The following is a 15,472-nucleotide window of genomic DNA, read 5'->3' on the forward strand; positions in this document are numbered from 1 at the left end:
TGTATGGTCAATCGGGTGCGAGCACCTATCGGCTAGGCTTGGTCTGTGTTGCAACAGGATGGTCTAAATGGAACACTGTTGACTTCACATGTGAATGTGAGTAGAATATAAACAAGTTTACAGCAATAGAGATTTTGCTTAATTTCTTATAATCAGCTTGGAGCACACAACCACGAAGGGACTCGAACCCTCAATCTTCTGATCCGAAGTCAGACGCCTTGTCCATTAGGCCACATGGTCACAAAATCTAGAATTGTGACATTTCACAAGTTCCAGGGTTCACATGCTAAATAGGAGGGGGCTATCCTTTGTACAAAGACATTGCAGAGCTGGCCTGTTGACTTCTGCGGCGGAGAATTGCCTTAAATGGTAGACTGCTGGCTTCACATGTGAAAGTCAGTTGAATAAATGTCAATATACTCGATGATATCTCTTTTTGCAGAGCATAATACCTTCCGTCATCTCAAACTTTTTACTGGCTCATGAATAGAAGCATCCACTGCGGCTGTAGACACATTGATTCGTTGAATTACTATTGCTGACTAGTATGGGGGATCTACCCAATGACGGCTCAGTATTAGCACCACGATCTGCGCATCTGGGCTAAACGGCTTGGTTTTAATTTTTCAGGGAATGAACCCATAACCATGGAGTTATGAGCACCTTCTGAGATATTTATTTTTAAATACTGTTTCATAAGCATAAAGCTCCACATCATTTGTAGACACAGTGTTCTGTTAAATTACCACTGCTGGCCAGTATGGGGATTGAACCCATGACCTTGGCGTTATTAGCACCACGCTCTAACCATCTGAGCTAACCGGCCATTTCTTGTATTTCATTCAACTCAGTTAGCTCCATGATAAAACCAGGACAGACCGTCCAAAACGTAAGCAGTTTTGTATTATCAATCGTATGTGACAACCTAGTCGTCGATCTGCAGAGCAAAAAACCTTCCATCCAAAACCTATGATTACAGCTTGAAAGTTGAACTATTTTAGTAGTAAAGGTGACTTGCATTTTATTCAAGTTGGCAGCAAACAAGCTTAAAAAAATTACTATGAATCTGGCGATCTTGAAACACTGCTCAAATTCTCCACATTGATTCGTAAATTTGACAGCAATTGTAAACACATTGTTTTGGTGAATATCCACGGCTGGCCAGTATGGGGATTGAACCCATGACCTTGGCGTTATTAGCACCACGCTCTGACCATCTGAGCTAACCGGCCCTTTTTTTCATACTTATTATTAAACTGAAATAGTTCTCAGATTGGCCAAGGACAGAACGTCAAAAACGTGTGGAGGTTTGTACGGTCGATGGTGTGAGCACCTATTGGCGTGGCTTGGTCTGTGTCGCAACAGGATGGGTTAAATGGAACACTGTTGACTTCACATGTGAATGTGAGTGGAATATGCACAAGTGTACAGCAATAGAGATTTTGCTTAATTTCTTATAATCAGCTTGGAGCACACAACCACGAAGGGACTCGAACCCTCAATCTTCTGATCCGAAGTCAGACGCCTTGTCCATTAGGCCACATGGTCACAAAATCTAAAATTGTGACATTTCACAAGTGCCAGGGTTCACATGCTAAATAGGAGGGGGCTATCCTTTGTATAATGCCATACTGCAGAGGTGGCCTGTTGGCCAGGACAGAATGTCCAAAATGTGTGCAGGTTTGTATGGTCAATCGGGTGCGAGCACCTATCGGCTAGGCTTGGTCTGTGTTGCAACAGGATGGTCTAAATGGAACACTGTTGACTTCACATGTGAATGTGAGTAGAATATAAACAAGTTTACAGCAATAGAGATTTTGAACATGTGAATGTGAGTAGAATATAAACAAGTTTACAGCAATAGAGATTTTGCTTAATTTCTTATAATCAGCTTGGAGCACACAACCACGAAGGGACTCGAACCCTCAATCTTCTGATCCGAAGTCAGACGCCTTGTCCATTAGGCCACATGGTCACAAAATCTAGAATTGTGACATTTCACAAGTTCCAGGGTTCACATGCTAAATAGGAGGGGGCTATCCTTTGTACAAAGACATACTGCAGAGCTGGCCTGTTGACTTCTGCGGCGGAGAATTGCCTTAAATGGTAGACTGCTGGCTTCACATGTGAAAGTCAGTTGAATAAATGTCAATATACTCGATGATATCTCTTTTTGCAGAGCATAATACCTTCCGTCATCTCAAACTTTTTACTGGCTCATGAATAGAAGCATCCACTGCGGCTGTAGACACATTGATTCGTTGAATTACTATTGCTGACTAGTATGGGGGATCTACCCAATGACGGCTCAGTATTAGCACCACGATCTGCGCATCTGGGCTAAACGGCTTGGTTTTAATTTTTCAGGGAATGAACCCATAACCATGGAGTTATGAGCACCTTCTGAGATATTTATTTTTAAATACTGTTTCATAAGCATAAAGCTCCACGTCATTTGTAGACACAGCGTTCTGTTAAATTACCACTGCTGGCCAGTATGGGGATTGAACCCATGACCTTGGCGTTATTAGCACCACGCTCTAACCATCTGAGCTAACCGGCCATTTCTTGTATTTCATTCAACTCAGTTAGCTCCATGATAAAACCAGGACAGACCGTCCAAAACGTAAGCAGTTTTGTATTATCAATCGTATGTGACAACCTAGTCGTCGATCTGCAGAGCAAAAAACCTTCCATCCAAAACCTATGATTACAGCTTGAAAGTTGAACTATTTTAGTAGTAAAGGTGACTTGCATTTTATTCAAGTTGGCAGCAAACAAGCTTAAAAAAATTACTATGAATCTGGCGATCTTGAAACACTGCTCAAATTCTCCACATTGATTCGTAAATTTGACAGCAATTGTAAACACATTGTTTTGGTGAATATCCACGGCTGGCCAGTATGGGGATTGAACCCATGACCTTGGCGTTATTAGCACCACGCTCTGACCATCTGAGCTAACCGGCCCTTTTTTTCATACTTATTATTAAACTGAAATAGTTCTCAGATTGGCCAAGGACAGAACGTCAAAAACGTGTGGAGGTTTGTACGGTCGATCGGGTGTGAGCACCTATTGGCGTGGCTTGGTCTGTGTCGCAACAGGATGGGTTAAATGGAACACTGTTGACTTCACATGTGAATGTGAGTGGAATATGCACAAGTGTACAGCAATAGAGATTTTGCTTAATTTCTTATAATCAGCTTGGAGCACACAACCACGAAGGGACTCGAACCCTCAATCTTCTGATCCGAAGTCAGACGCCTTGTCCATTAGGCCACATGGTCACAAAATCTAAAATTGTGACATTTCACAAGTGCCAGGGTTCACATGCTAAATAGGAGGGGGCTATCCTTTGTATAATGCCATACTGCAGAGGTGGCCTGTTGGCCAGGACAGAATGTCCAAAATGTGTGCAGGTTTGTATGGTCAATCGGGTGCGAGCACCTATCGGCTAGGCTTGGTCTGTGTTGCAACAGGATGGTCTAAATGGAACACTGTTGACTTCACATGTGAATGTGAGTAGAATATAAACAAGTTTACAGCAATAGAGATTTTGCTTAATTTCTTATAATCAGCTTGGAGCACACAACCACGAAGGGACTCGAACCCTCAATCTTCTGATCCGAAGTCAGACGCCTTGTCCATTAGGCCACATGGTCACAAAATCTAGAATTGTGACATTTCACAAGTTCCAGGGTTCACATGCTAAATAGGAGGGGGCTATCCTTTGTACAAAGACATACTGCAGAGCTGGCCTGTTGACTTCTGCGGCGGAGAATTGCCTTAAATGGTAGACTGCTGGCTTCACATGTGAAAGTCAGTTGAATAAATGTCAATATACTCGATGATATCTCTTTTTGCAGAGCATAATACCTTCCGTCATCTCAAACTTTTTACTGGCTCATGAATAGAAGCATCCACTGCGGCTGTAGACACATTGATTCGTTGAATTACTATTGCTGACTAGTATGGGGGATCTACCCAATGACGGCTCAGTATTAGCACCACGATCTGCGCATCTGGGCTAAACGGCTTGGTTTTAATTTTTCAGGGAATGAACCCATAACCATGGAGTTATGAGCACCTTCTGAGATATTTATTTTTAAATACTGTTTCATAAGCATAAAGCTCCACGTCATTTGTAGACACAGTGTTCTGTTAAATTACCACTGCTGGCCAGTATGGGGATTGAACCCATGACCTTGGCGTTATTAGCACCACGCTCTAACCATCTGAGCTAACCGGCCATTTCTTGTATTTCATTCAACTCAGTTAGCTCCATGATAAAACCAGGACAGACCGTCCAAAACGTAAGCAGTTTTGTATTATCAATCGTATGTGACAACCTAGTCGTCGATCTGCAGAGCAAAAAACCTTCCATCCAAAACCTATGATTACAGCTTGAAAGTTGAACTATTTCAGTAGTAAAGGTGACTTGCATTTTATTCAAGTTGGCAGCAAACAAGCTTAAAAAAATTACTATGAATCTGGCGATCTTGAAACACTGCTCAAATTCTCCACATTGATTCGTAAATTTGACAGCAATTGTAAACACATTGTTTTGGTGAATATCCACGGCTGGCCAGTATGGGGATTGAACCCATGACCTTGGCGTTATTAGCACCACGCTCTGACCATCTGAGCTAACCGGCCCTTTTTTTCATACTTATTATTAAACTGAAATAGTTCTCAGATTGGCCAAGGACAGAACGTCAAAAACGTGTGGAGGTTTGTACGGTCGATCGGGTGTGAGCACCTATTGGCGTGGCTTGGTCTGTGTCGCAACAGGATGGGTTAAATGGAACACTGTTGACTTCACATGTGAATGTGAGTGGAATATGCACAAGTGTACAGCAATAGAGATTTTGAGTAGAATATAAACAAGTTTACAGCAATATTTTGCTTAATTTCTTATAATCAGCTTGGAGCACACAACCACGAAGGGACTCGAACCCTCAATCTTCTGATCCGAAGTCAGACGCCTTGTCCATTAGGCCACATGGTCACAAAATCTAAAATTGTGACATTTCACAAGTGCCAGGGTTCACATGCTAAATAGGAGGGGGGGGTATATCCTTTGTACAAAGTCCAAAACATCAACTGCAGAGCTGGTCTGTGTTGCAACAGGATGGTCTAAATGGAACACTGTTGACTTCACATGTGAATGTGAGTAGAATATAAACAAGTTTACAGCAATAGAGAGCTTAATTTCTTATAATTGCCTTAAATGGTAGACTGCTGGCATTCAAAATCATGTGAAAGTCAGTTGAATAAATGTCAATATGAAAGTCAGTTGAATAAATGTCGATGATATCTCTTTTTGCAGAGCATAATACCTTCCGTCATCTCAAACTTTTTACTGGCTCATGAATAGAAGCATCCACTGCGGCTGTAGACACATTGATTCGTTGAATTACTATTGCTGACTAGTATGGGGGATCTACCCAATGACGGCTCAGTATTAGCACCACGATCTGCGCATCTGGGCTAAACGGCTTGGTTTTAATTTTTCAGGGAATGAACCCTAACCATGGAGTTATGAGCACCTTCTGAGATATTTATTTTTAAATACTGTTTCATAAGCATAAAGCTCCACATCATTTGTAGACACAGTGTTCTGTTAAATTACCACTGCTGGCCAGTATGGGGATTGAACCCATGACCTTGGCGTTATTAGCACCACGCTCTAACCATCTGAGCTAACCGGCCATTTCTTGTATTTCATTCAACTCAGTTAGCTCCATGATAAAACCAGGACAGACCGTCCAAAACGTAAGCAGTTTTGTATTATCAATCGTATGTGACAACCTAGTCGTCGATCTGCAGAGCAAAAAACCTTCCATCCAAAACCTATGATTACAGCTTGAAAGTTGAACTATTTAGTAGTAAAGGTGACTTGCATTTTATTCAAGTTGGCAGCAAACAAGCTTAAAAAAATTACTATGAATCTGGCGATCTTGAAACACTGCTCAAATTCTCCACATTGATTCGTAAATTTGACAGCAATTGTAAACACATTGTTTTGGTGAATATCCACGGCTGGCCAGTATGGGGATTGAACCCATGACCTTGGCGTTATTAGCACCACGCTCTGACCATCTGAGCTAACCGGCCCTTTTTTTCATACTTATTATTAAACTGAAATAGTTCTCAGATTGGCCAAGGACAGAACGTCAAAAACGTGTGGAGGTTTGTACGGTCGATCGGGTGTGAGCACCTATTGGCGTGGCTTGGTCTGTGTCGCAACAGGATGGGTTAAATGGAACACTGTTGACTTCACATGTGAATGTGAGTGGAATATGCACAAGTGTACAGCAATAGAGATTTTGCTTAATTTCTTATAATCAGCTTGGAGCACACAACCACGAAGGGACTCGAACCCTCAATCTTCTGATCCGAAGTCAGACGCCTTGTCCATTAGGCCACATGGTCACAAAATCTAAAATTGTGACATTTCACAAGTGCCAGGGTTCACATGCTAAATAGGAGGGGCTATCCTTTGTATAATGCCATACTGCAGAGGTGGCCTGTTGGCCAGGACAGAATGTCCAAAATGTGTGCAGGTTTGTATGGTCAATCGGGTGCGAGCACCTATCGGCTAGGCTTGGTCTGTGTTGCAACAGGATGGTCTAAATGGAACACTGTTGACTTCACATGTGAATGTGAGTAGAATATAAACAAGTTTACAGCAATAGAGATTTTGCTTAATTTCTTATAATCAGCTTGGAGCACACAACCACGAAGGGACTCGAACCCTCAATCTTCTGATCCGAAGTCAGACGCCTTGTCCATTAGGCCACATGGTCACAAAATCTAGAATTGTGACATTTCACAAGTTCCAGGGTTCACATGCTAAATAGGAGGGGGCTATCCTTTGTACAAAGACATACTGCAGAGCTGGCCTGTTGACTTCTGCGGCGGAGAATTGCCTTAAATGGTAGACTGCTGGCTTCACATGTGAAAGTCAGTTGAATAAATGTCAATATACTCGATGATATCTCTTTTTGCAGAGCATAATACCTTCCGTCATCTCAAACTTTTTACTGGCTCATGAATAGAAGCATCCACTGCGGCTGTAGACACATTGATTCGTTGAATTACTATTGCTGACTAGTATGGGGGATCTACCCAATGACGGCTCAGTATTAGCACCACGATCTGCGCATCTGGGCTAAACGGCTTGGTTTTAATTTTTCAGGGAATGAACCCATAACCATGGAGTTATGAGCACCTTCTGAGATATTTATTTTTAAATACTGTTTCATAAGCATAAAGCTCCACGTCATTTGTAGACACAGTGTTCTGTTAAATTACCACTGCTGGCCAGTATGGGGATTGAACCCATGACCTTGGCGTTATTAGCACCACGCTCTAACCATCTGAGCTAACCGGCCATTTCTTGTATTTCATTCAACTCAGTTAGCTCCATGATAAAACCAGGACAGACCGTCCAAAACGTAAGCAGTTTTGTATTATCAATCGTATGTGACAACCTAGTCGTCGATCTGCAGAGCAAAAAACCTTCCATCCAAAACCTATGATTACAGCTTGAAAGTTGAACTATTTTAGTAGTAAAGGTGACTTGCATTTTATTCAAGTTGGCAGCAAACAAGCTTAAAAAAATTACTATGAATCTGGCGATCTTGAAACACTGCTCAAATTCTCCACATTGATTCGTAAATTTGACAGCAATTGTAAACACATTGTTTTGGTGAATATCCACGGCTGGCCAGTATGGGGATTGAACCCATGACCTTGGCGTTATTAGCACCACGCTCTGACCATCTGAGCTAACCGGCCTTTTTTTCATACTTATTATTAAACTGAAATAGTTCTCAGATTGGCCAAGGACAGAACGTCAAAAACGTGTGGAGGTTTGTACGGTCGATCGGGTGTGAGCACCTATTGGCGTGGCTTGGTCTGTGTCGCAACAGGATGGGTTAAATGGAACACTGTTGACTTCACATGTGAATGTGAGTGGAATATGCACAAGTGTACAGCAATAGAGATTTTGCTTAATTTCTTATAATCAGCTTGGAGCACACAACCACGAAGGGACTCGAACCCTCAATCTTCTGATCCGAAGTCAGACGCCTTGTCCATTAGGCCACATGGTCACAAAATCTAAAATTGTGACATTTCACAAGTGCCAGGGTTCACATGCTAAATAGGAGGGGGCTATCCTTTGTATAATGCCATACTGCAGAGGTGGCCTGTTGGCCAGACAGAATGTCCAAAATGTGTGCAGGTTTGTATGGTCAATCGGGTGCGAGCACCTATCGGCTAGGCTTGGTCTGTGTTGCAACAGGATGGTCTAAATGGAACACTGTTGACTTCACATGTGAATGTGAGTAGAATATAAACAAGTTTACAGCAATAGAGATTTTGCTTAATTTCTTATAATCAGCTTGGAGCACACAACCACGAAGGGACTCGAACCCTCAATCTTCTGATCCGAAGTCAGACGCCTTGTCCATTAGGCCACATGGTCACAAAATCTAGAATTGTGACATTTCACAAGTTGGTTCACATGCTAAATAGGAGGGGGCTATCCTTTGTACAAAGACATACTGCAGAGCTGGCCTGTTGACTTCTGCGGCGGAGAATTGCCTTAAATGGTAGACTGCTGGCTTCACATGTGAAAGTCAGTTGAATAAATGTCAATATACTCGATGATATCTCTTTTTGCAGAGCATAATACCTTCCGTCATCTCAAACTTTTTACTGGCTCATGAATAGAAGCATCCACTGCGGCTGTAGACACATTGATTCGTTGAATTACTATTGCTGACTAGTATGGGGGATCTACCCAATGACGGCTCAGTATTAGCACCACGATCTGCGCATCTGGGCTAAACGGCTTGGTTTTAATTTTTCAGGGAATGAACCCATAACCATGGAGTTATGAGCACCTTCTGAGATATTTATTTTTAAATACTGTTTCATAAGCATAAAGCTCCACGTCATTTGTAGACACAGTGTTCTGTTAAATTACCACTGCTGGCCAGTATGGGGATTGAACCCATGACCTTGGCGTTATTAGCACCACGCTCTAACCATCTGAGCTAACCGGCCATTTCTTGTATTTCATTCAACTCAGTTAGCTCCATGATAAAACCAGGACAGACCGTCCAAAACGTAAGCAGTTTTGTATTATCAATCGTATGTGACAACCTAGTCGTCGATCTGCAGAGCAAAAAACCTTCCATCCAAAACCTATGATTACAGCTTGAAAGTTGAACTATTTCAGTAGTAAAGGTGACTTGCATTTTATTCAAGTTGGCAGCAAACAAGCTTAAAAAAATTACTATGAATCTGGCGATCTTGAAACACTGCTCAAATTCTCCACATTGATTCGTAAATTTGACAGCAATTGTAAACACATTGTTTTGGTGAATATCCACGGCTGGCCAGTATGGGGATTGAACCCATGACCTTGGCGTTATTAGCACCACGCTCTGACCATCTGAGCTAACCGGCCCTTTTTTTCATACTTATTATTAAACTGAAATAGTTCTCAGATTGGCCAAGGACAGAACGTCAAAAACGTGTGGAGGTTTGTACGGTCGATCGGGTGTGAGCACCTATTGGCGTGGCTTGGTCTGTGTCGCAACAGGATGGGTTAAATGGAACACTGTTGACTTCACATGTGAATGTGAGTGGAATATGCACAAGTGTACAGCAATAGAGATTTTGCTTAATTTCTTATAATCAGCTTGGAGCACACAACCACGAAGGGACTCGAACCCTCAATCTTCTGATCCGAAGTCAGACGCCTTGTCCATTAGGCCACATGGTCACAAAATCTAAAATTGTGACATTTCACAAGTGCCAGGGTTCACATGCTAAATAGGAGGGGGCTATCCTTTGTATAATGCCATACTGCAGAGGTGGCCTGTTGGCCAAGACAGAATGTCCAAAATGTGTGCAGGTTTGTATGGTCAATCGGGTGCGAGCACCTATCGGCTAGGCTTGGTCTGTGTTGCAACAGGATGGTCTAAATGGAACACTGTTGACTTCACATGTGAATGTGAGTAGAATATAAACAAGTTTACAGCAATAGAGATTTTGCTTAATTTCTTATAATCAGCTTGGAGCACACAACCACGAAGGGACTCGAACCCTCAATCTTCTGATCCGAAGTCAGACGCCTTGTCCATTAGGCCACATGGTCACAAAATCTAGAATTGTGACATTTCACAAGTTCCAGGGTTCACATGCTAAATAGGAGGGGCTATCCTTTGTACAAAGACATACTGCAGAGCTGGCCTGTTGACTTCTGCGGCGGAGAATTGCCTTAAATGGTAGACTGCTGGCTTCACATGTGAAAGTCAGTTGAATAAATGTCAATATACTCGATGATATCTCTTTTTGCAGAGCATAATACCTTCCGTCATCTCAAACTTTTTACTGGCTCATGAATAGAAGCATCCACTGCGGCTGTAGACACATTGATTCGTTGAATTACTATTGCTGACTAGTATGGGGGATCTACCCAATGACGGCTCAGTATTAGCACCACGATCTGCGCATCTGGGCTAAACGGCTTGGTTTTAATTTTTCAGGGAATGAACCCATAACCATGGAGTTATGAGCACCTTCTGAGATATTTATTTTTAAATACTGTTTCATAAGCATAAAGCTCCACATCATTTGTAGACACAGTGTTCTGTTAAATTACCACTGCTGGCCAGTATGGGGATTGAACCCATGACCTTGGCGTTATTAGCACCACGCTCTAACCATCTGAGCTAACCGGCCATTTCTTGTATTTCATTCAACTCAGTTAGCTCCATGATAAAACCAGGACAGACCGTCCAAAACGTAAGCAGTTTTGTATTATCAATCGTATGTGACAACCTAGTCGTCGATCTGCAGAGCAAAAAACCTTCCATCCAAAACCTATGATTACAGCTTGAAAGTTGAACTATTTTAGTAGTAAAGGTGACTTGCATTTTATTCAAGTTGGCAGCAAACAAGCTTAAAAAAATTACTATGAATCTGGCGATCTTGAAACACTGCTCAAATTCTCCACATTGATTCGTAAATTTGACAGCAATTGTAAACACATTGTTTTGGTGAATATCCACGGCTGGCCAGTATGGGGATTGAACCCATGACCTTGGCGTTATTAGCACCACGCTCTGACCATCTGAGCTAACCGGCCCTTTTTTCATACTTATTATTAAACTGAAATAGTTCTCAGATTGGCCAAGGACAGAACGTCAAAAACGTGTGGAGGTTTGTACGGTCGATCGGGTGTGAGCACCTATTGGCGTGGCTTGGTCTGTGTCGCAACAGGATGGGTTAAATGGAACACTGTTGACTTCACATGTGAATGTGAGTGGAATATGCACAAGTGTACAGCAATAGAGATTTTGCTTAATTTCTTATAATCAGCTTGGAGCACACAACCACGAAGGGACTCGAACCCTCAATCTTCTGATCCGAAGTCAGACGCCTTGTCCATTAGGCCACATGGTCACAAAATCTAAAATTGTGACATTTCACAAGTGCCAGGGTTCACATGCTAAATAGGAGGGGGCTATCCTTTGTATAAAGCCATACTGCAGAGGTGGCCTGTTGGCCAAGACAGAATGTCCAAAATGTGTGCAGGTTTGTATGGTCAATCGGGTGCGAGCACCTATCGGCTAGGCTTGGTCTGTGTTGCAACAGGATGGTCTAAATGGAACACTGTTGACTTCACATGTGAATGTGAGTAGAATATAAACAAGTTTACAGCAATAGAGATTTTGCTTAATTTCTTATAATCAGCTTGGAGCACACAACCACGAAGGGACTCGAACCCTCAATCTTCTGATCCGAAGTCAGACGCCTTGTCCATTAGGCCACATGGTCACAAAATCTAGAATTGTGACATTTCACAAGTTCCAGGGTTCACATGCTAAATAGGAGGGGGCTATCCTTTGTACAAAGACATACTGCAGAGCTGGCCTGTTGACTTCTGCGGCGGAGAATTGCCTTAAATGGTAGACTGCTGGCTTCACATGTGAAAGTCAGTTGAATAAATGTCAATATACTCGATGATATCTCTTTTTGCAGAGCATAATACCTTCCGTCATCTCAAACTTTTTACTGGCTCATGAATAGAAGCATCCACTGCGGCTGTAGACACATTGATTCGTTGAATTACTATTGCTGACTAGTATGGGGGATCTACCCAATGACGGCTCAGTATTAGCACCACGATCTGCGCATCTGGGCTAAACGGCTTGGTTTTAATTTTTCAGGGAATGAACCCATAACCATGGAGTTATGAGCACCTTCTGAGATATTTATTTTTAAATACTGTTTCATAAGCATAAAGCTCCACGTCATTTGTAGACACAGTGTTCTGTTAAATTACCACTGCTGGCCAGTATGGGGATTGAACCCATGACCTTGGCGTTATTAGCACCACGCTCTAACCATCTGAGCTAACCGGCCATTTCTTGTATTTCATTCAACTCAGTTAGCTCCATGATAAAACCAGGACAGACCGTCCAAAACGTAAGCAGTTTTTATCAATCGTATGTGACAACCTAGTCGTCGATCTGCAGAGCAAAAAACCTTCCATCCAAAACCTATGATTACAGCTTGAAAGTTGAACTATTTCAGTAGTAAAGGTGACTTGCATTTTATTCAAGTTGGCAGCAAACAAGCTTAAAAAAATTACTATGAATCTGGCGATCTTGAAACACTGCTCAAATTCTCCACATTGATTCGTAAATTTGACAGCAATTGTAAACACATTGTTTTGGTGAATATCCACGGCTGGCCAGTATGGGGATTGAACCCATGACCTTGGCGTTATTAGCACCACGCTCTGACCATCTGAGCTAACCGGCCCTTTTTTTCATACTTATTATTAAACTGAAATAGTTCTCAGATTGGCCAAGGACAGAACGTCAAAAACGTGTGGAGGTTTGTACGGTCGATCGGGTGTGAGCACCTATTGGCGTGGCTTGGTCTGTGTCGCAACAGGATGGGTTAAATGGAACACTGTTGACTTCACATGTGAATGTGAGTGGAATATGCACAAGTGTACAGCAATAGAGATTTTGCTTAATTTCTTATAATCAGCTTGGAGCACACAACCACGAAGGGACTCGAACCCTCAATCTTCTGATCCGAAGTCAGACGCCTTGTCCATTAGGCCACATGGTCACAAAATCTAAAATTGTGACATTTCACAAGTGCCAGGGTTCACATGCTAAATAGGAGGGGGCTATCCTTTGTATAAAGCCATACTGCAGAGGTGGCCTGTTGGCCAAGACAGAATGTCCAAAATGTGTGCAGGTTTGTATGGTCAATCGGGTGCGAGCACCTATCGGCTAGGCTTGGTCTGTGTTGCAACAGGATGGTCTAAATGGAACACTGTTGACTTCACATGTGAATGTGAGTAGAATATAAACAAGTTTACAGCAATAGAGATTTTGCTTAATTTCTTATAATCAGCTTGGAGCACACAACCACGAAGGGACTCGAACCCTCAATCTTCTGATCCGAAGTCAGCCTTGTCCATTAGGCCACATGGTCACAAAATCTAGAATTGTGACATTTCACAAGTTCCAGGGTTCACATGCTAAATAGGAGGGGGCTATCCTTTGTACAAAGACATACTGCAGAGCTGGCCTGTTGACTTCTGCGGCGGAGAATTGCCTTAAATGGTAGACTGCTGGCTTCACATGTGAAAGTCAGTTGAATAAATGTCAATATACTCGATGATATCTCTTTTTGCAGAGCATAATACCTTCCGTCATCTCAAACTTTTTACTGGCTCATGAATAGAAGCATCCACTGCGGCTGTAGACACATTGATTCGTTGAATTACTATTGCTGACTAGTATGGGGGATCTACCCAATGACGGCTCAGTATTAGCACCACGATCTGCGCATCTGGGCTAAACGGCTTGGTTTTAATTTTTCAGGGAATGAACCCATAACCATGGAGTTATGAGCACCTTCTGAGATATTTATTTTTAAATACTGTTTCATAAGCATAAAGCTCCACGTCATTTGTAGACACAGTGTTCTGTTAAATTACCACTGCTGGCCAGTATGGGGATTGAACCCATGACCTTGGCGTTATTAGCACCACGCTCTAACCATCTGAGCTAACCGGCCATTTCTTGTATTTCATTCAACTCAGTTAGCTCCATGATAAAACCAGGACAGACCGTCCAAAACGTAAGCAGTTTTGTATTATCAATCGTATGTGACAACCTAGTCGTCGATCTGCAGAGCAAAAAACCTTCCATCCAAAACCTATGATTACAGCTTGAAAGTTGAACTATTTTAGTAGTAAAGGTGACTTGCATTTTATTCAAGTTGGCAGCAAACAAGCTTAAAAAAATTACTATGAATCTGGCGATCTTGAAACACTGCTCAAATTCTCCACATTGATTCGTAAATTTGACAGCAATTGTAAACACATTGTTTTGGTGAATATCCACGGCTGGCCAGTATGGGGATTGAACCCATGACCTTGGCGTTATTAGCACCACGCTCTGACCATCTGAGCTAACCGGCCCTTTTTTTCATACTTATTATTAAACTGAAATAGTTCTCAGATTGGCCAAGGACAGAACGTCAAAAACGTGTGGAGGTTTGTACGGTCGATCGGGTGTGAGCACCTATTGGCGTGGCTTGGTCTGTGTCGCAACAGGATGGGTTAAATGGAACACTGTTGACTTCACATGTGAATGTGAGTGGAATATGCACAAGTGTACAGCAATAGAGATTTTGCTTAATTTCTTATAATCAGCTTGGAGCACACAACCACGAAGGGACTCGAACCCTCAATCTTCTGATCCGAAGTCAGACGCCTTGTCCATTAGGCCACATGGTCACAAAATCTAAAATTGTGACATTTCACAAGTGCCAGGGTTCACATGCTAAATAGGAGGGGGCTATCCTTTGTATAAAGCCATACTGCAGAGGTGGCCTGTTGGCCAAGACAGAATGTCCAAAATGTGTGCAGGTTTGTATGGTCAATCGGGTGCGAGCACCTATCGGCTAGGCTTGGTCTGTGTTGCAACAGGATGGTCTAAATGGAACACTGTTGACTTCACATGTGAATGTGAGTAGAATATAAACAAGTTTACAGCAATAGAGATTTTGCTTAATTTCTTATAATCAGCTTGGAGCACACAACCACGAAGGGACTCGAACCCTCAATCTTCTGATCCGAAGTCAGACGCCTTGTCCATTAGGCCACATGGTCACAAAATCTAGAATTGTGACATTTCACAAGTTCCAGGGTTCACATGCTAAATAGGAGGGGGCTATCCTTTGTACAAAGACATACTGCAGAGCTGGCCTGTTGACTTCTGCGGCGGAGAATTGCCTTAAATGGTAGACTGCTGGCTTCACATGTGAAAGTCAGTTGAATAAATGTCAATATATTACTATTGCTGACTAGTATGGGGGATCTACCCAATGACGGCTCAGTATTAGCACCACGATC

The 15,472-nt window shown here is 42.4% G+C and overlaps 35 non-coding genes across 35 annotated transcripts; all 35 read right to left on the bottom strand.

The window, feature by feature from the left end:
- Positions 1 to 167: 167 nt before the first annotated feature.
- trnar-ucg (transfer RNA arginine (anticodon UCG)) lies at positions 168 to 240 on the bottom strand. The gene has a single exon. It is a non-coding gene; the product is annotated as a tRNA-Arg (tRNA).
- Positions 241 to 752: 512 nt separating this feature from the next.
- trnai-aau (transfer RNA isoleucine (anticodon AAU)) lies at positions 753 to 826 on the bottom strand. The gene has a single exon. It is a non-coding gene; the product is annotated as a tRNA-Ile (tRNA).
- A 332-nt stretch (positions 827 to 1,158) lies between these two features.
- Positions 1,159 to 1,232, bottom strand: trnai-aau (transfer RNA isoleucine (anticodon AAU)). The gene has a single exon. It is a non-coding gene; the product is annotated as a tRNA-Ile (tRNA).
- Positions 1,233 to 1,475: 243 nt separating this feature from the next.
- Positions 1,476 to 1,548, bottom strand: trnar-ucg (transfer RNA arginine (anticodon UCG)). Its single transcript has one exon. It is a non-coding gene; the product is annotated as a tRNA-Arg (tRNA).
- Positions 1,549 to 1,902: 354 nt separating this feature from the next.
- trnar-ucg (transfer RNA arginine (anticodon UCG)) lies at positions 1,903 to 1,975 on the bottom strand. The gene has a single exon. It is a non-coding gene; the product is annotated as a tRNA-Arg (tRNA).
- A 514-nt stretch (positions 1,976 to 2,489) lies between these two features.
- On the bottom strand, positions 2,490 to 2,563 carry trnai-aau (transfer RNA isoleucine (anticodon AAU)). The gene has a single exon. It is a non-coding gene; the product is annotated as a tRNA-Ile (tRNA).
- A 332-nt stretch (positions 2,564 to 2,895) lies between these two features.
- trnai-aau (transfer RNA isoleucine (anticodon AAU)) lies at positions 2,896 to 2,969 on the bottom strand. The gene has a single exon. It is a non-coding gene; the product is annotated as a tRNA-Ile (tRNA).
- Positions 2,970 to 3,214: 245 nt separating this feature from the next.
- On the bottom strand, positions 3,215 to 3,287 carry trnar-ucg (transfer RNA arginine (anticodon UCG)). Its single transcript has one exon. It is a non-coding gene; the product is annotated as a tRNA-Arg (tRNA).
- Positions 3,288 to 3,589: 302 nt separating this feature from the next.
- Positions 3,590 to 3,662, bottom strand: trnar-ucg (transfer RNA arginine (anticodon UCG)). Its single transcript has one exon. It is a non-coding gene; the product is annotated as a tRNA-Arg (tRNA).
- Positions 3,663 to 4,176: 514 nt separating this feature from the next.
- Positions 4,177 to 4,250, bottom strand: trnai-aau (transfer RNA isoleucine (anticodon AAU)). The gene has a single exon. It is a non-coding gene; the product is annotated as a tRNA-Ile (tRNA).
- A 332-nt stretch (positions 4,251 to 4,582) lies between these two features.
- On the bottom strand, positions 4,583 to 4,656 carry trnai-aau (transfer RNA isoleucine (anticodon AAU)). Its single transcript has one exon. It is a non-coding gene; the product is annotated as a tRNA-Ile (tRNA).
- Positions 4,657 to 4,935: 279 nt separating this feature from the next.
- trnar-ucg (transfer RNA arginine (anticodon UCG)) lies at positions 4,936 to 5,008 on the bottom strand. The gene has a single exon. It is a non-coding gene; the product is annotated as a tRNA-Arg (tRNA).
- A 630-nt stretch (positions 5,009 to 5,638) lies between these two features.
- On the bottom strand, positions 5,639 to 5,712 carry trnai-aau (transfer RNA isoleucine (anticodon AAU)). Its single transcript has one exon. It is a non-coding gene; the product is annotated as a tRNA-Ile (tRNA).
- A 331-nt stretch (positions 5,713 to 6,043) lies between these two features.
- On the bottom strand, positions 6,044 to 6,117 carry trnai-aau (transfer RNA isoleucine (anticodon AAU)). Its single transcript has one exon. It is a non-coding gene; the product is annotated as a tRNA-Ile (tRNA).
- A 245-nt stretch (positions 6,118 to 6,362) lies between these two features.
- Positions 6,363 to 6,435, bottom strand: trnar-ucg (transfer RNA arginine (anticodon UCG)). Its single transcript has one exon. It is a non-coding gene; the product is annotated as a tRNA-Arg (tRNA).
- A 301-nt stretch (positions 6,436 to 6,736) lies between these two features.
- trnar-ucg (transfer RNA arginine (anticodon UCG)) lies at positions 6,737 to 6,809 on the bottom strand. The gene has a single exon. It is a non-coding gene; the product is annotated as a tRNA-Arg (tRNA).
- A 514-nt stretch (positions 6,810 to 7,323) lies between these two features.
- On the bottom strand, positions 7,324 to 7,397 carry trnai-aau (transfer RNA isoleucine (anticodon AAU)). Its single transcript has one exon. It is a non-coding gene; the product is annotated as a tRNA-Ile (tRNA).
- A 332-nt stretch (positions 7,398 to 7,729) lies between these two features.
- On the bottom strand, positions 7,730 to 7,803 carry trnai-aau (transfer RNA isoleucine (anticodon AAU)). The gene has a single exon. It is a non-coding gene; the product is annotated as a tRNA-Ile (tRNA).
- Positions 7,804 to 8,047: 244 nt separating this feature from the next.
- On the bottom strand, positions 8,048 to 8,120 carry trnar-ucg (transfer RNA arginine (anticodon UCG)). The gene has a single exon. It is a non-coding gene; the product is annotated as a tRNA-Arg (tRNA).
- Positions 8,121 to 8,421: 301 nt separating this feature from the next.
- On the bottom strand, positions 8,422 to 8,494 carry trnar-ucg (transfer RNA arginine (anticodon UCG)). Its single transcript has one exon. It is a non-coding gene; the product is annotated as a tRNA-Arg (tRNA).
- A 510-nt stretch (positions 8,495 to 9,004) lies between these two features.
- Positions 9,005 to 9,078, bottom strand: trnai-aau (transfer RNA isoleucine (anticodon AAU)). The gene has a single exon. It is a non-coding gene; the product is annotated as a tRNA-Ile (tRNA).
- A 332-nt stretch (positions 9,079 to 9,410) lies between these two features.
- Positions 9,411 to 9,484, bottom strand: trnai-aau (transfer RNA isoleucine (anticodon AAU)). The gene has a single exon. It is a non-coding gene; the product is annotated as a tRNA-Ile (tRNA).
- A 245-nt stretch (positions 9,485 to 9,729) lies between these two features.
- trnar-ucg (transfer RNA arginine (anticodon UCG)) lies at positions 9,730 to 9,802 on the bottom strand. Its single transcript has one exon. It is a non-coding gene; the product is annotated as a tRNA-Arg (tRNA).
- Positions 9,803 to 10,104: 302 nt separating this feature from the next.
- Positions 10,105 to 10,177, bottom strand: trnar-ucg (transfer RNA arginine (anticodon UCG)). Its single transcript has one exon. It is a non-coding gene; the product is annotated as a tRNA-Arg (tRNA).
- A 513-nt stretch (positions 10,178 to 10,690) lies between these two features.
- Positions 10,691 to 10,764, bottom strand: trnai-aau (transfer RNA isoleucine (anticodon AAU)). The gene has a single exon. It is a non-coding gene; the product is annotated as a tRNA-Ile (tRNA).
- A 332-nt stretch (positions 10,765 to 11,096) lies between these two features.
- trnai-aau (transfer RNA isoleucine (anticodon AAU)) lies at positions 11,097 to 11,170 on the bottom strand. The gene has a single exon. It is a non-coding gene; the product is annotated as a tRNA-Ile (tRNA).
- A 244-nt stretch (positions 11,171 to 11,414) lies between these two features.
- trnar-ucg (transfer RNA arginine (anticodon UCG)) lies at positions 11,415 to 11,487 on the bottom strand. Its single transcript has one exon. It is a non-coding gene; the product is annotated as a tRNA-Arg (tRNA).
- A 302-nt stretch (positions 11,488 to 11,789) lies between these two features.
- trnar-ucg (transfer RNA arginine (anticodon UCG)) lies at positions 11,790 to 11,862 on the bottom strand. Its single transcript has one exon. It is a non-coding gene; the product is annotated as a tRNA-Arg (tRNA).
- A 514-nt stretch (positions 11,863 to 12,376) lies between these two features.
- On the bottom strand, positions 12,377 to 12,450 carry trnai-aau (transfer RNA isoleucine (anticodon AAU)). The gene has a single exon. It is a non-coding gene; the product is annotated as a tRNA-Ile (tRNA).
- Positions 12,451 to 12,778: 328 nt separating this feature from the next.
- trnai-aau (transfer RNA isoleucine (anticodon AAU)) lies at positions 12,779 to 12,852 on the bottom strand. The gene has a single exon. It is a non-coding gene; the product is annotated as a tRNA-Ile (tRNA).
- A 245-nt stretch (positions 12,853 to 13,097) lies between these two features.
- Positions 13,098 to 13,170, bottom strand: trnar-ucg (transfer RNA arginine (anticodon UCG)). Its single transcript has one exon. It is a non-coding gene; the product is annotated as a tRNA-Arg (tRNA).
- Positions 13,171 to 14,056: 886 nt separating this feature from the next.
- Positions 14,057 to 14,130, bottom strand: trnai-aau (transfer RNA isoleucine (anticodon AAU)). The gene has a single exon. It is a non-coding gene; the product is annotated as a tRNA-Ile (tRNA).
- Positions 14,131 to 14,462: 332 nt separating this feature from the next.
- On the bottom strand, positions 14,463 to 14,536 carry trnai-aau (transfer RNA isoleucine (anticodon AAU)). The gene has a single exon. It is a non-coding gene; the product is annotated as a tRNA-Ile (tRNA).
- Positions 14,537 to 14,781: 245 nt separating this feature from the next.
- On the bottom strand, positions 14,782 to 14,854 carry trnar-ucg (transfer RNA arginine (anticodon UCG)). The gene has a single exon. It is a non-coding gene; the product is annotated as a tRNA-Arg (tRNA).
- Positions 14,855 to 15,156: 302 nt separating this feature from the next.
- trnar-ucg (transfer RNA arginine (anticodon UCG)) lies at positions 15,157 to 15,229 on the bottom strand. The gene has a single exon. It is a non-coding gene; the product is annotated as a tRNA-Arg (tRNA).
- Between the last annotated feature and the right edge of the window lie 243 nt (positions 15,230 to 15,472).

The sequence above is a fragment of the Anoplopoma fimbria genome, chromosome 15, assembly GCF_027596085.1.
Source record: "Anoplopoma fimbria isolate UVic2021 breed Golden Eagle Sablefish chromosome 15, Afim_UVic_2022, whole genome shotgun sequence".
NCBI classification, from domain to species: Eukaryota; Metazoa; Chordata; class Actinopteri; order Perciformes; family Anoplopomatidae; genus Anoplopoma; species Anoplopoma fimbria.